The sequence below is a fragment of the Diceros bicornis genome, chromosome 31 (assembly GCF_020826845.1).
Source record: "Diceros bicornis minor isolate mBicDic1 chromosome 31, mDicBic1.mat.cur, whole genome shotgun sequence".
NCBI lineage: Eukaryota > Metazoa > Chordata > Mammalia > Perissodactyla > Rhinocerotidae > Diceros > Diceros bicornis.
The window spans coordinates 2,357,938-2,370,545 of record NC_080770.1 but is presented as its reverse complement, the minus strand read 5'-3'; positions in this window follow the sequence as shown (position 1 = coordinate 2,370,545).

Here is a 12,608-nt window from a genome sequence, read left to right as displayed (position 1 = left end):
CTGCACACTAGGCCCCAGACATATAGATGGGCTCCTGTCCCCATCTGTCCAGCATGGCCAGTGGTGCCTGCCTCACCTTGGCAGGGAGCTGGGAGACCCCCAGGGAAAGAAAGCAAGCCCTTATCCTCCCCGTGTTGGTGGTCGGGCCCCTCGCCCCTGGACAGTTCCAGGCAGCTCTGGGAACGGCAAAGACTGGGACTGTCGGGGCCCCTCTGTCCCATGAGGACACATGTCCAGGAAGTCAAGGGACTTGGTTGGCAGGGTCCTAGGAGCCCCCCAGAGCTTGAGGGAGCTGTTCAGGCCCCTCCTGCCCCCAAAGCAAGCAGCCAGTCAGGGAGCCCCATGTCTCCCATCGGCAGCTCCAGGGCGCCCCCACCCAGGGCTAGTTCACTTCCAGGCTGCAAGCATCCAAATTCGAAAATGCCAAAGGAGAGCCTGGAAGGGGCCCAGAAGTGCCGGGCGGGGCTGGGAGACTCCGGGAGGCAGCCAAGGCTCAGCTACTGGGCCGACCGGAAACAGAACCCGGGGTCTGCCAGCTGCCGCCTCTGTCCCAGCCTCAGTCCTGGAGCTGGAGGATCCAGCAAGGCTGCTGCTGGGGTCCCCCCCGCGGACCCTAGGGCTGCCCGGTGTCCGAGTGATGGCAGCCTCTGAGCTCCAGGAGGGGAGCCTCGCCCTCCCTGCCTGCCAAGCTCACTGTCAGGTCCTGCTCCTGCAGCCCAGCCTGGGGGGCCCCTCCACAGCCTCCTACATGGTGGATCCCCCGAACTCTCCCATTGAGGGGTGCCCCATGTTTCCCCGGGGTTAGGCCTGATCCCACACACGAGCTGCAGCCAGGGGTCCAGTACTAGAGGCCACAGAAAGTCCTTTACCCTGTTTACTCAGCTGTGCCCTCATCTGCCCCATCATCAGACAAAAATGCACCGAGTCGTGCCCCAGGCTCTGGAGGGACAGCTCGGAGCCAGCAGCACAGCGGTGAGGGAGGAAGAACAGCTAATGGGCAATCACCACGCAGGGCAGCCAGCCCTAGAGAGGACGGAAGACGGCAGCAGGCGGCGCCATCGTGGAGGAGGGCCTGGGGGCCCGGCCCAGCTGATGGGCAAGCTTCCAGCTGAGACCTGAAAGGCAAGGGGAATGAGGCGGCTGTGCACGCGCGTGTGCATGTGTGTTCATATGGATGTGTGCGCACGGACTGTGCGTGTCTGTGTACATGTGTGTGCACACAAGTGTGTGTACATGGATGTGTGTGCACATGGGCATTGTGCATGTGTGTGTGTAAATGGGTGTCTGCACATGTGTGTTCATATGGGTGTGCATGCGTGTATGTGTGCATGTGTGTGCACATGGATGTGTTCCATACGGGTCTGTGTACATGGGCATGTGTGTGTGCATGGGTATGTGCATGAGTGTGTGTCCGTGTACATGTATGTGTTGAGCAGGGGGGACATTCCAAGCAAAGGAAACCAAATGTCCAAATACTTGGAGATGAGGGGCCCACTGTGTCAGGAGCAACAAAGGCTGGGTGTGGCACATCACTGTTGTCACAGGTTCAGGAATGTAGAGGGGAAGGTGGGAAGGATCAGGCTGGGGGAGCTGCAAGGCGGTGGCAGAAGGGAAAGGGGACCAGGCAATGCCGATGTGCACGGCCCCACCATCTCTTCCTGGGCACATGACCTCATCCTGGCCAGTGGCACATGGGCAAAAGTGACACACACCACTTCCAGGCCCAGCCCTTCCAAACCCCCTGCCCAGCCCCTACCCACTCTTCCCCTTGCACTGCCACATGAGGCCACATGTCCCCACCGGCGTAGCTCCCAATGGAGGAGGCTGCCCAGCCCACGTCGACTGTGCCACGAGGGGCTTAGCCCAGCAAAGTGACATTTCAGGGGTCACTCAATCTCCCTCCCCTCCCCCTCAGTGGTAGCTGCTGGGGCTGTCAGGCCTTGCTCACCCCAATTCAGGCATTGTTCTGGGCCTTTGTCTCACAAACCTTTTAAAATCCCCACTCTGGAAGCAATTGGCTGTCCAACCCTGCAAAGTTCTGAACGTCTGGATCTGTCTCCATCATCATTTTTGATTCCACCTGCAAACTGGGCATTTCTTCTCCAGTTCATCTCTCTCTGGTACTGCGGGACCTCACGAAGCCCCAGGCTTCCAACACGCACGACAGCCTTCTCTTTTCCAACTTCTGCCCTTGGCTGCTGACTCAGTCCACTCATAGTCCAACTGCCAAGTGACCACGAGTGTTTCTTACCAAATGTCCAGCCCCAGGATCGCATGGATCACCATCGTTCCAGCCTCTGCTATCAGCTGTCACTGCCAGCAACCTGCCTGTGAAGCCAATGCCACAGCATTTAGGTTTGGGGTTTATTTGTTACCACAACATAATCTGGTCTATCTGGACTCATATAGAAATAGGCTCTTTGAAGTGGGTTGCTACCATAACAAGAAATCTAAATTAACAAATACCACATCCACAAAATCTCCATGGCATGTGACAGTAAGCTGTGCAGCTCATGTGACTGGGCTCAGCTCGACTGGTCACGGCTGGGCTCATTCCCATGTCAGCGTGTTGGCTGCTGTCAGCAGATCCTGTCTCATCTTTGGAAGACTCAGCTCTGCTCCATGTGTCTCTCATCCTCCAACAGGCTGGCCTGGGCGTGTTGTCCTGACAAGAGCAAAGCAAGTCACATGACTGAGACCAGATTTGAGGGGCAAACTCCCCACCCCCAGTAGGAGGGTGCCACAAAATTACAGAGCAAAAGCCTGAACACGGGTAGTGGTAAGGCCTGGGGACACCAACATGATCTGTCAGCAGGGGATACATAACTCAACATTAAAGTCAAGGCTGCTGGACCAAGGGAAGGCATGTGCCAACCCAAAGCACTCATCACCTGGAGATTCTGGACCTGGACATGGACACTGTGACCAGACAAGCTTTGAGAAGGTAGAGAATGTGCTCCATGTGAGATAAGAAGAGTAAGTTGTCTGGTGAGCAGAGGGGTGCTGATGGAAGAGACAATACCACATGTCCACCACACCATGTCCTCTTCCTGGGCCAACAGAAAGATTGCAGTTCCCAGCCTTCCCCTGGTCAGTGTGGTCACACAGGGGTCACATGACTTAGTTCTGGCCAATGGAATGAGAGGGGAAGTGATATAATCCACTTCCTGCATGGTCTTCCCCTTTTAACGTGACCTTGGAGGCCACATGTCCCCAAAGACAGTTGGAAGATATAGAAGAGCTACTCAACCCATGTTAGACCGCACCCAAGTGAAAAGTATAAAACCTGAGATCTCAGGGTGTATGTGTTACCACAACATGGTCTAGTTTTGAAGTGTGGTGCCTGGACCAGCTGAGTCACCTGAATGCGGAAGAAATGCAAATTCTTAGGCCCCGCCCCAGACCTCCTGACTCAGAAGTGCTGGGGTGGGGCCATCGATTGTGTTCTAACAAGCCCTCTAGGGAGAATGATGTCCGTTCTGACAAATAAGGGGTTGAGTGAAATACACACAGGGCAAGCTGGAAGGATTGGAAGTGCTGGGAGGCTGGGATTTTCAACCTCAGAGGTAAGGCAGTCTCAGAGTCAACGAGATCCAAGAGGTGGCATGGGCTCCCTCACGGGAGTAGAGGTGAAGGTCGCTGGAGATGGGAGGTCAGGTGGTGTTGGGTGGGCTGTCCCACCTGGCATGGATACAGGGATTGGGCTGGAGAAGATGACCCTGAGCTAGCCTCATCCAGCTCCTGCACACCCAGCTCCGAGGACGTAGATGCAGTCCCTTGGAACCAGCTCCCAGGCTGACGTCAGACTCTTGGAACAATTCCAAGGACACAGTGTGATAGTCGGGGTTCTCCCGAGAAACAGAACCAATGGGATGTGTATATACATAGAAAGAGATTTGTTATAAGGAATTGGCTCATGCGACTGTGGAGGCCGAGAAGTCCCAAGATCTGCAGTCTGCAAGCTGGAGACCCAGGGAAGCGGATGGTGTAGCTCCAGCCTGATTAGGAAGGGCTAAGACCCAGGAGAGCCGAAGGTATGAGTTTCAGTCCCAAAGCCCGCAGGCTCGAGACCCAAGAGGGGCTAACATTTCAGTCCTCTGAAGGCAGGATGAGTCCAACATCCCGGCTCACAATCAGGCAGGAGGGGTTCCCTCTTACTCGGCCTTTTGTTCCGTTCAGATCTTCAACAGGTTGGATGATGCCCACCCACATTAGGGAGGGCAATCTGCTTTCCTCAGTCCACCCATTCAAATGCTAATCTCCTCCAGAAACACCCTCCCAGACACACCCAGAATCATGTTTGACCAAATGTCTGGGCCCCCCATGGCCCAGTCAGGTTGACACACAATGAACCCTCGCACATGGCTCCTGTCCTGCTGTGCTGTGGTGTTCCACCCCATCTGCACCTTCAGGACCAAAGTGCTCAGTTCCCAGGCTGCCACTGGCTCTGGGCTGGTTCAGAAATGATGAGGACTAGACCCAGAGGAAGCTGCAGGCCTTGCTGGGAGCTGGGAGAGTCCGTGGGAGTTGGGTCCTGAGCATGCTGCCTCGTAGGAAAGGGTGTAAAGTCGCGTGAGTGTGTCGATATTGGAGTGCCCTCCTGGGATAGAGGATTTAACTCCCTGCAAGTTTCCCGGAGGATGGCACTAGATCATCGCCAGATTGGCTCTTGGATGCTTGGGGACAAAAAGAGCTGCTCAGGCTGCCGGAACAAAGTCCCACAGACGCGGCGGCTTAAATAACAGGAATTATTGGCTCCAGCCCTGGAGGCTGGACGTCCGAGATCCAGGTGTGGGCAGGGCTGGTTCCTCCTGAGGCCTCTCTCCCTGGTGTGTAGACGGCCGTCTCCTCCCTGTGGCCTCACATGGTCGTCCCTCTGTGTGTGTCTGTGTCCCGATCGCCTCTTCTCATAAGGACATTGGTCACACTGGATTAGGGCCCCCTAGTGACCTCACTCTACCTTAATCACCTCCCTAAAGGCCTGGGATGAGGAAACAGCCATTGTGAGTCGCTGCCCAGGCCCTTCACAGCACCACAGCCCTGCTCACATGAGTGTGGATGTCCAGAGAGGCCCCAAGCTTGGGACACCCGCCTCGAGTTCCCCTCTGCTTCTCCTGAGGCACCTTTTAACATGACCACTCAGAGTTGAGCCCGAGAACAGTGAGTGACCTTTGCCCCAACCACCTTACGGGTAACCGGGGCCTGCCAACCTGCTCTCCACCTCCTGCTGGCTCACGACCTGGGACGGAGGACACTTCCCCCACTCACTGCCCCCTCGCTTCTGGGATCTGTAGGTAATAAACCCCTTTGTGTGAACGTACTGAAACTGTGCCTTCAGTCAAAATGACCCTGGGGTTTTCACCTCCGTAGAGTTGGGGCTCGGACGCCAAGGGAGCTACCTGCCGACCCCGTGTGAGTGGCTCGTGCCCCCGCGTTCAGCAAGTCATCATCTGCATATTCTTAATTCACTACACCAGCTACGGGGCCCCCAACACAAGACCCTGTCTCCGAATACAGTCACACTGGGGGCTAGGGCTTCAACATACGAATTTTGGGGGGACAATTCAGTCCATAACACTAAAGGAGGTAAAAACGCCAGAACTCAGAAAAGTGGGAATGCCAGATTGGATATGACCTCGTAAGGCCCGTGCATTAGTTTCCCAACACTGCTGTAATGTACAAATCACCACAAACTTGGCCGCTTAGAACAACAGTTTTGTGGTTTCTCGCAGTCTGGAGGCCAGAAACCGAAACTGAAATCAAGATGCCACGGGGCCATGTTTCCTCTGAAAATTCTAAGGGAGGGTCCTTTTCTTGGTCTGTTCCAGCTTCCAGAACCACCTTCCTTGGCTCATGGCCCGTTCCTCCATCTTCAAAGCCAGCAGCATCGCATCTTCCAATCTCTCTCTCTGCTTCCAACCTCACATTAGCTGCTTCTGCCAAATCTCCCTCTGCCTCCCTATGGGCCCTGGTGATGACACTGGGCCCACCTGGATAATCCAGGCTAAATCTCCCCATTTCAAAACTCTTAACTTAATCACATGTGCAGAGTCCCTTTTGGTGACACTTGCAGGTTCCAGGGACTAGGACCTGGATATCTCTGGGAGTCGTTATTTTAGCCGACCACAGCCAGAAAACCCATCAGCTGGTTGCGTTCCATGGGAGGCCCTGAAGGACACCCCATTTACCAATTTAACAGGACCATGTTGGTGAAGGGGCACCAGCATCATCAGGAAGGTGAGTGGAGGCCAACCGCTGCAGGCCAGGCTGATGGCAGGGATGCTCTTTCAGAACTGGACTACCAGAGCAACCAGGATGATGGGATCCGAAACAGCAGAGGCCAGGAGCAGCACCCACCACCAGAAGCAAGGGTGGTGTGTTATCAGAGGACCGGCAGGCTGGTCTCAGAGCCATGAGATGGTCAGTAAAAGATGGCATTCCCAGGCAAGACCAATGGGCAGCCAGCATGGACATTGCCCCATCCATATGACCAAAAGTAATCAAGGAGGCTGGCCCAGTGGCATAGTGGTGAAGTTCGCACAGTCTGCTTTGGCACCCTGGGGTCTGCAGGTTCAGATCCCGGGCGTGGACCTATACGCTGCTCATCAAGCCATGCTGTGGCAGCATCCTGCATACAAAATAGAGGAAGATTGGCCCAGATGTTAGCTCAGGGACAATCTTCCTCAGCAGAAAGAGGAAGATTGGCAACAGATGTTAGCTTAGAGCCAATCATCCTCACCAAAAAAAAAAAAAGAAAAGAAAAAGAAAAGATTAAAAACAAACAAAATTTAGGGGCCGGCCTGGTGGCGCAGCAGTTAAGTACACACACTCCACTTCAGCGGCCCAGGGTTCGCAGGTTCGGATCCCAGGCGCGCACTGACGTGCCACTTGTCCAGCCACGCTGTGGCGGCGTCCCATATAAAGTAGTGGAAGATGGGCACGGATGTGAGCCCAGGGCCAATCTTCCTCAGCAAAAAGAGGAGGACTGGCATCGGATGTTAGCTCAGGGCTGATCTTCCTTACAAAAAAAAAAAAAAAGTAATCAAGGATGGCTACTCACAAAGCTGAGAACAACCACACTATTACAGGCTGAATTGTGTCGCCTAAATTCATATGCTGAAGTCCTGCTCTCCAGCACCTCAGAATGTGACTGTATTTGGAGCTGGGGTCTTTACAGAGGTGCTTAAGTTAAAATGAAATCACTAGGGTGGGTCCTAATCCAGTGTGACTGGGGTCCTTATAAGAAGAGGAGATCAGGACACAGACACACACAGAGGGATGACCGTGTGAGGACACAGGGAGAAGACGGCCATCTACACACCAAGGAGAGAGGCCTGGGGAGGGATCCAGCCCTGCTGACGCCTTAATTTTGGACTTCCAGCTTCCAGGACTGGGAGACAATTTCTCCAGTATAATCCACCCAATTATGTAGTTTTTGTCACAGTGACCCAAACTGACTGATACATGTCCCAATACACAGGCATGGTCCCCTGTCCAGCTTCTGGGCCTAAGACTGTTTTCAGACCCACAAACCCTCGACTGAAGGAGCAGTCAGGTCCCCAGAGGAAGGACACCACCATGCCAGGGCGTGTGCGTGTGGTAGATGCCCCCAGGCCTTCCCCACCCCAAAAGCCGTCATCACTACTGGAGACGTACTTCAGTAACCATATGCCGAGGAAAGGGGAACACCCAGATTCTTCAAGGCTGCTGAACCCAGGCACCAAGCTGACACCGACAACCGGGGGTTGGGGCATCAGCGTGGTTCTGTCAGAGGAGGGCGTATGGAGGCCCCGGACGCTTGGTGGCTCACACCGAGCCTGGCCACTGGGTCCCTGGACCACTGCTTATTCCCCCAGACCCTGGATGTACACCCGGACAATCTCGGTGACTGGCAGAAACCCCCTGTAGGTTCTTGGTCCCAGGGGCAGGGGTAAAAACTATCATAGCGAAACCTCTGAAGCTTCCTCTGCACCATAGCCAAGACAGTAAAACAAAAATAACACACACGCGGGGGGAGGAGCGGAGACTGGCGCCACTCCTTAAGACCACCACCTCCCCCAGTTAGTTCACCAGCCCGGCCACTCAGACCGAGGGGAACCCCAGAGGATGCCAGCAGACTTCCGCGAACTTGAACTTGCCCAGATGTTTGGTCAAAAGTTATTCTGGGCGTGTGTCTGATTGAGATTAACATTTGAAAGGGTAGAGGAGTAAAGATGGCCCTCTGTAGAGTGGGCGGGCCTCCTGTCTTGGAAGGCCTGAATAGAACTAAGGCGGGGGAGGCAAATTTGCTCTTTCTGCCTAATGGCCTTTGAGCCAGGACGAGGGTCTTCTCCCGCCTTCAGACATGGACTGGGCCTTACATCATCAGCTCTCCTGGTTCTCAGGCCTTCAGACTGCTGCTCTTGGGACTTCTCGGCCTCCGTTATCACATGAGCCAATTCCTTATAATAAATTCCTTCACGTAGATTTATCCTATTGGCTATGTTCCTCTGGAGAACCCTGACCAACACAAAACTCAACTGAGTAGCCACCCATTGCAGCTGCTGGGCCAGCTATGTCATCTTCGCTAGAGGAGAGTGACACGGCATCGGGTGCGCGGTACGTGGCCACCAATCTCGCAGATGAGTTCTATTCCACGCCCATTAAGAAGGAGCCCTGGACATCTCTGGGGGCCATTATCCTGCCCCCCGTCCCTGGGGAGGAGGCACGTGAGTGAACCTATGGGACTGGCCGTGAGAGGTGACGATCTGGCTATCACCACGTGTTTGTCCACCACGACCAGCAGAACGGCCTCCGACCTTGGCCTCACAAACGCTGGCCCACTGGGCCCATGAATGGGGTAGCCTTGGGGACAGATGTGGAGCCTGTCCATGGGGCCAACAGCATGGCCTCACCCACCAAGGCTGGTCCAGCTACAGCTGCTGCTCAACGTCCAACCCGCTGGCCACAGGCTGCTGTTGAGTGCCTGCTATGGCACCACCGTGAGGAGGCCGTACAGCCCCCTGGAGGCAAGCTAGTTGCTTTGGGGACATCCCCCTGCAAGGAGCAGCCTTGCATCGTCAGTAGAACTGACACACACGCCAGGCTGGTGGTCCCTGACCACAGGATCTCAGCCCACCCCACTCAATGAGGACTTACAAAGCGTTTGACCCATCAACCCAAGACCTGCACAGCATCACCCTGGACCAAAAGACCCGCTTTACAACTCGGCAGGAGGTGTGGCAGTGGGCCTGTGGCCACACGATCCTAGCAGAGACCATACCATTCAGAGGTCACCAGCCCCTGAGAGCACTGGAGCCACCTTTGGAAAGCTCAGTTGAGACCCCCGCTTGGCTGACACCATTCGAGAACAGGGCGTCACGTTGCAGGAGGCAGTGTTCACCCTAAACCAACAGACACCACCATCAAGTCTGGGAAGGAGGGACAGAGCAGCAGTGGCCTTGCTCACCATCACTCCTGATACTGAACCTCTTAATCTCAAGGTCGTGTGCCATGCACAGTGAGCCAATCCCTGAGCCATCAGTGCTTGGAGATGGAGAAAGGTTTATTCAAACTGGCCAAAGCAAGAAGGCGGGAGGATAGGTTCTCTCAAATCCACCTTAACAAGAGAAGAGAGCAGGGGGTTTTACAGAGCTAAGGGGCTTGGCAGGAGGAGTTTCAGAGAAACAAAAGGGTAATCCGTGTTTCTTTCACTCCAGGTAAGCCCTTGGGCAATCTGACTTCTGGGTGTCTACGGCAGCTGGGGGCTGGTTATCTAGCAATTGTAACTTCCTTGAAGACATTCTTTTTCTTCTATAAAAGAAGTTCCTAGGGGGCTGGCCCTGTGGTGTAGTGCTTAAGTTTGCACACTCCTCTTCGGAGGCCTGGGTTTTGCAGTTTGGATTTTGGGTGTGGACCTACACACCACTTGTCAAGCCCTGCTGTGGTGGCGTCCCACATACAAAATAGAGGAAGATTGGCACAGATGTTAGCTCAGGGACAATCTTCTTCACCAAAAAAAAAGAAGCTCATAAATCCTTGTGACTCTTGAGTCACCCCTCAGGTTAAACAAGAAAACAGCAAATTGACAAGATTAACTTCTTTTCATAACAAGGTCAAAAGGTAATCTTACCGAATATTTACAGTAAGCCTCAGGTACCGGGCTTCACTCCCAGTGACCCACGTGGGACTTGCACTTGCTACACTTCCGCGAGGCTGTGTGGGTCAGAGGAGGACCATTCCACCAGTGGACATGGCAGACTTCCCACTGACCTTTAGGCCACAGCTGCTTCCTTGTCACTTTGGGTTCTTTGACTCCAGAGACCCACAGGTAAGACAAGGAGTCCCCAGACTGGCAGGGGGACTGACTGTGACCATGAGGAAGGACTGCTGACACACAAAGGGGCCCAGATGGCCCACCGGGGTCTCTTGGTATCTCCCTGCCTGTTTTCTTTTAGACAAGGAATATTGGCCCTGCGCTAACATCTGTTGCCAATCTTTCTCTTTTTTTCTTGTTTTTTTCCCCTCCCCCAAGCCCCAGTGCATAGTTGTGTATCATAGTTGTAGAGTTGTAGTTTTTCTATCTGGGATGCTGCCACAGCATGGCTTGATGAGCAGTGAGGAGGCCCACGCCCAGGATCTGAATTGGCGAACCGCAGGCCACCAAAGAGGAACAGGCAAACTCAACCGCTAGGCCACCAGGCCAGCCCCTCCCTGCCCGTTTTATTGGAGAGTGGACCAGTGCAGCAGCCATGGCCTGAGAAAGGAATGCTGGCCAGGAGCTCATGCCTGCAGTGGCCGACGCTCACAGGATGTCCCTCCCCTGGCCCAGAAATGCCAGGCCAAGGGGAGCTGCCCAACCTGAGGTTTCGCCCCCTCCCTGCCGGCAGCCTGCACCCAACAAATGGCCAGTGGAGGGAGCAAAAAGGCCAGTTCCTCTGCCTCAATTCAGGACAGCTCTCAGGGCCATCTCAGCTCCAAACATGCCCTGAGGCACCATGTGAGGCTTTCGTCGCCAGCCCATTGCAGCTCAACGCCTCCCTCCGCCGGTCCTGCTCCCTGGGCTCTCGTGCACTTGTTCCGAGTCCTCCCCACAAAACCTCTGGCCTGGACCTCTCTGTCTCAGAGTGTCTTTCTCAGGGAACCCCACCTCAGATATCTCCTGAACAATGAGTCCTAAGGACGTGTCCAGGCCTCTAGCTCGGCTGACATCTCCCCATCCCGGGACCTGAGCGTATCTCTCGTCCCACAGGCCTAGTGTTTCATGGTGTGCACTGGCACACCCACACTGGCTGTTAAAATACTAAACTACTGCCATACTGGTTCATAAGTGGCCCCTGCCTCGAGCCGCCAGGTGTCCACATGAGGCCACCCCAGCTCCTCTCCCAGGATCCAACCATGGCACCACAGAGGACTTCTGGAAGGACCCTCTGCACTGTGGCCAGGCCCTTCTGATGGGCCAACACCATGCAGTGTCCCCTGTTAAACACTTCTAATCTCACCAGTGTGAGTCTACTCGGGCGGCCGTAACAAAGCACCACAGACAGGGTGTAGGCAACAGAATTTATTTCTCACAGTCCTGGAGGCTGGATGTCCAAGATAAGGTGTCGGCAGGGTGGGCTCTTCCTGGGGCTGTGATGGAGAATCTGGTCCAGGCAATCTTTGGGGTTCCCTGGCTTGTAGAGGCATCAACCTGACCTCTGCCTCCATCTTCATGTGACGTTCTCCTTGTGTCTCTGTCTAATCTCCCTCTGCCTTTCTCTTATTTTTTTGTTTTTGTTTTTGTTTTTATTTTTGTGAGGAGATCAGCCCTGAGCTAACATCTGCCAATCCTCCTCTTTTTTTTTTTTCGGTGAGGAAGACTGGCCCTGGGCTAACATCTCTGCCCACCTTCCTCCACTTTATATGGGACGCTACCACAGCATGGCTTGCCAAGCAGTGCATCGGTGTGCGCCCGGGATCCGAACCGGCGAACCCTGGGCCGCTGTAGCGGAGCATGCACACTTAACCGCTTGCGCCACCGGGCCGGCCCCTGCCTTTCTCTTATAAGAACACTTGTCACTGGATTTAGGGTCCACTCTGAATGCAGGGTGACCTCATACTGACATCTATTACATCTGCAACGACCCTATTTCCAAACATGGTCACATTCTGAGGTAGTAGGGGTTAGGACTTCAACCTGTGAATTTTGGGGAGACACAGTTCAACCCATAACATCATCCCTCCCACCATGGAATCAGACCAGCAGGAGCGATCCAGGGGGTTTGGCTGGAGGGTGAAGTGGGCAGACACCCAAGGGCTTGAGTTGTTGGCTCTGGGAAGACCAGCAACGTGAAGAACTACAGGTGCTCCGTCAGCCATCCAGGTACAGGCCTCCCACCCATAGGCCCTGGTCAGGGGATCCATCCACAGCCCCTGGCGGAGTGGGGCCAACGCCCTTCCTTATGCGTAGATGTCCATGTTCTGTCTCTCGTGACCTTGGACCCTGAGTCCCAGCAGAGGATCAGGGTCCAGCCAGCAGCCTGACACAGGCGAGCGTGAAAGCAATCATGACTGATGGCCTTTGGATGCCGTGTCTCTGGAATCTGAGCAGGAAGTGTGGGGAAAGTTCGACAGTTAGCAGCAAAAGA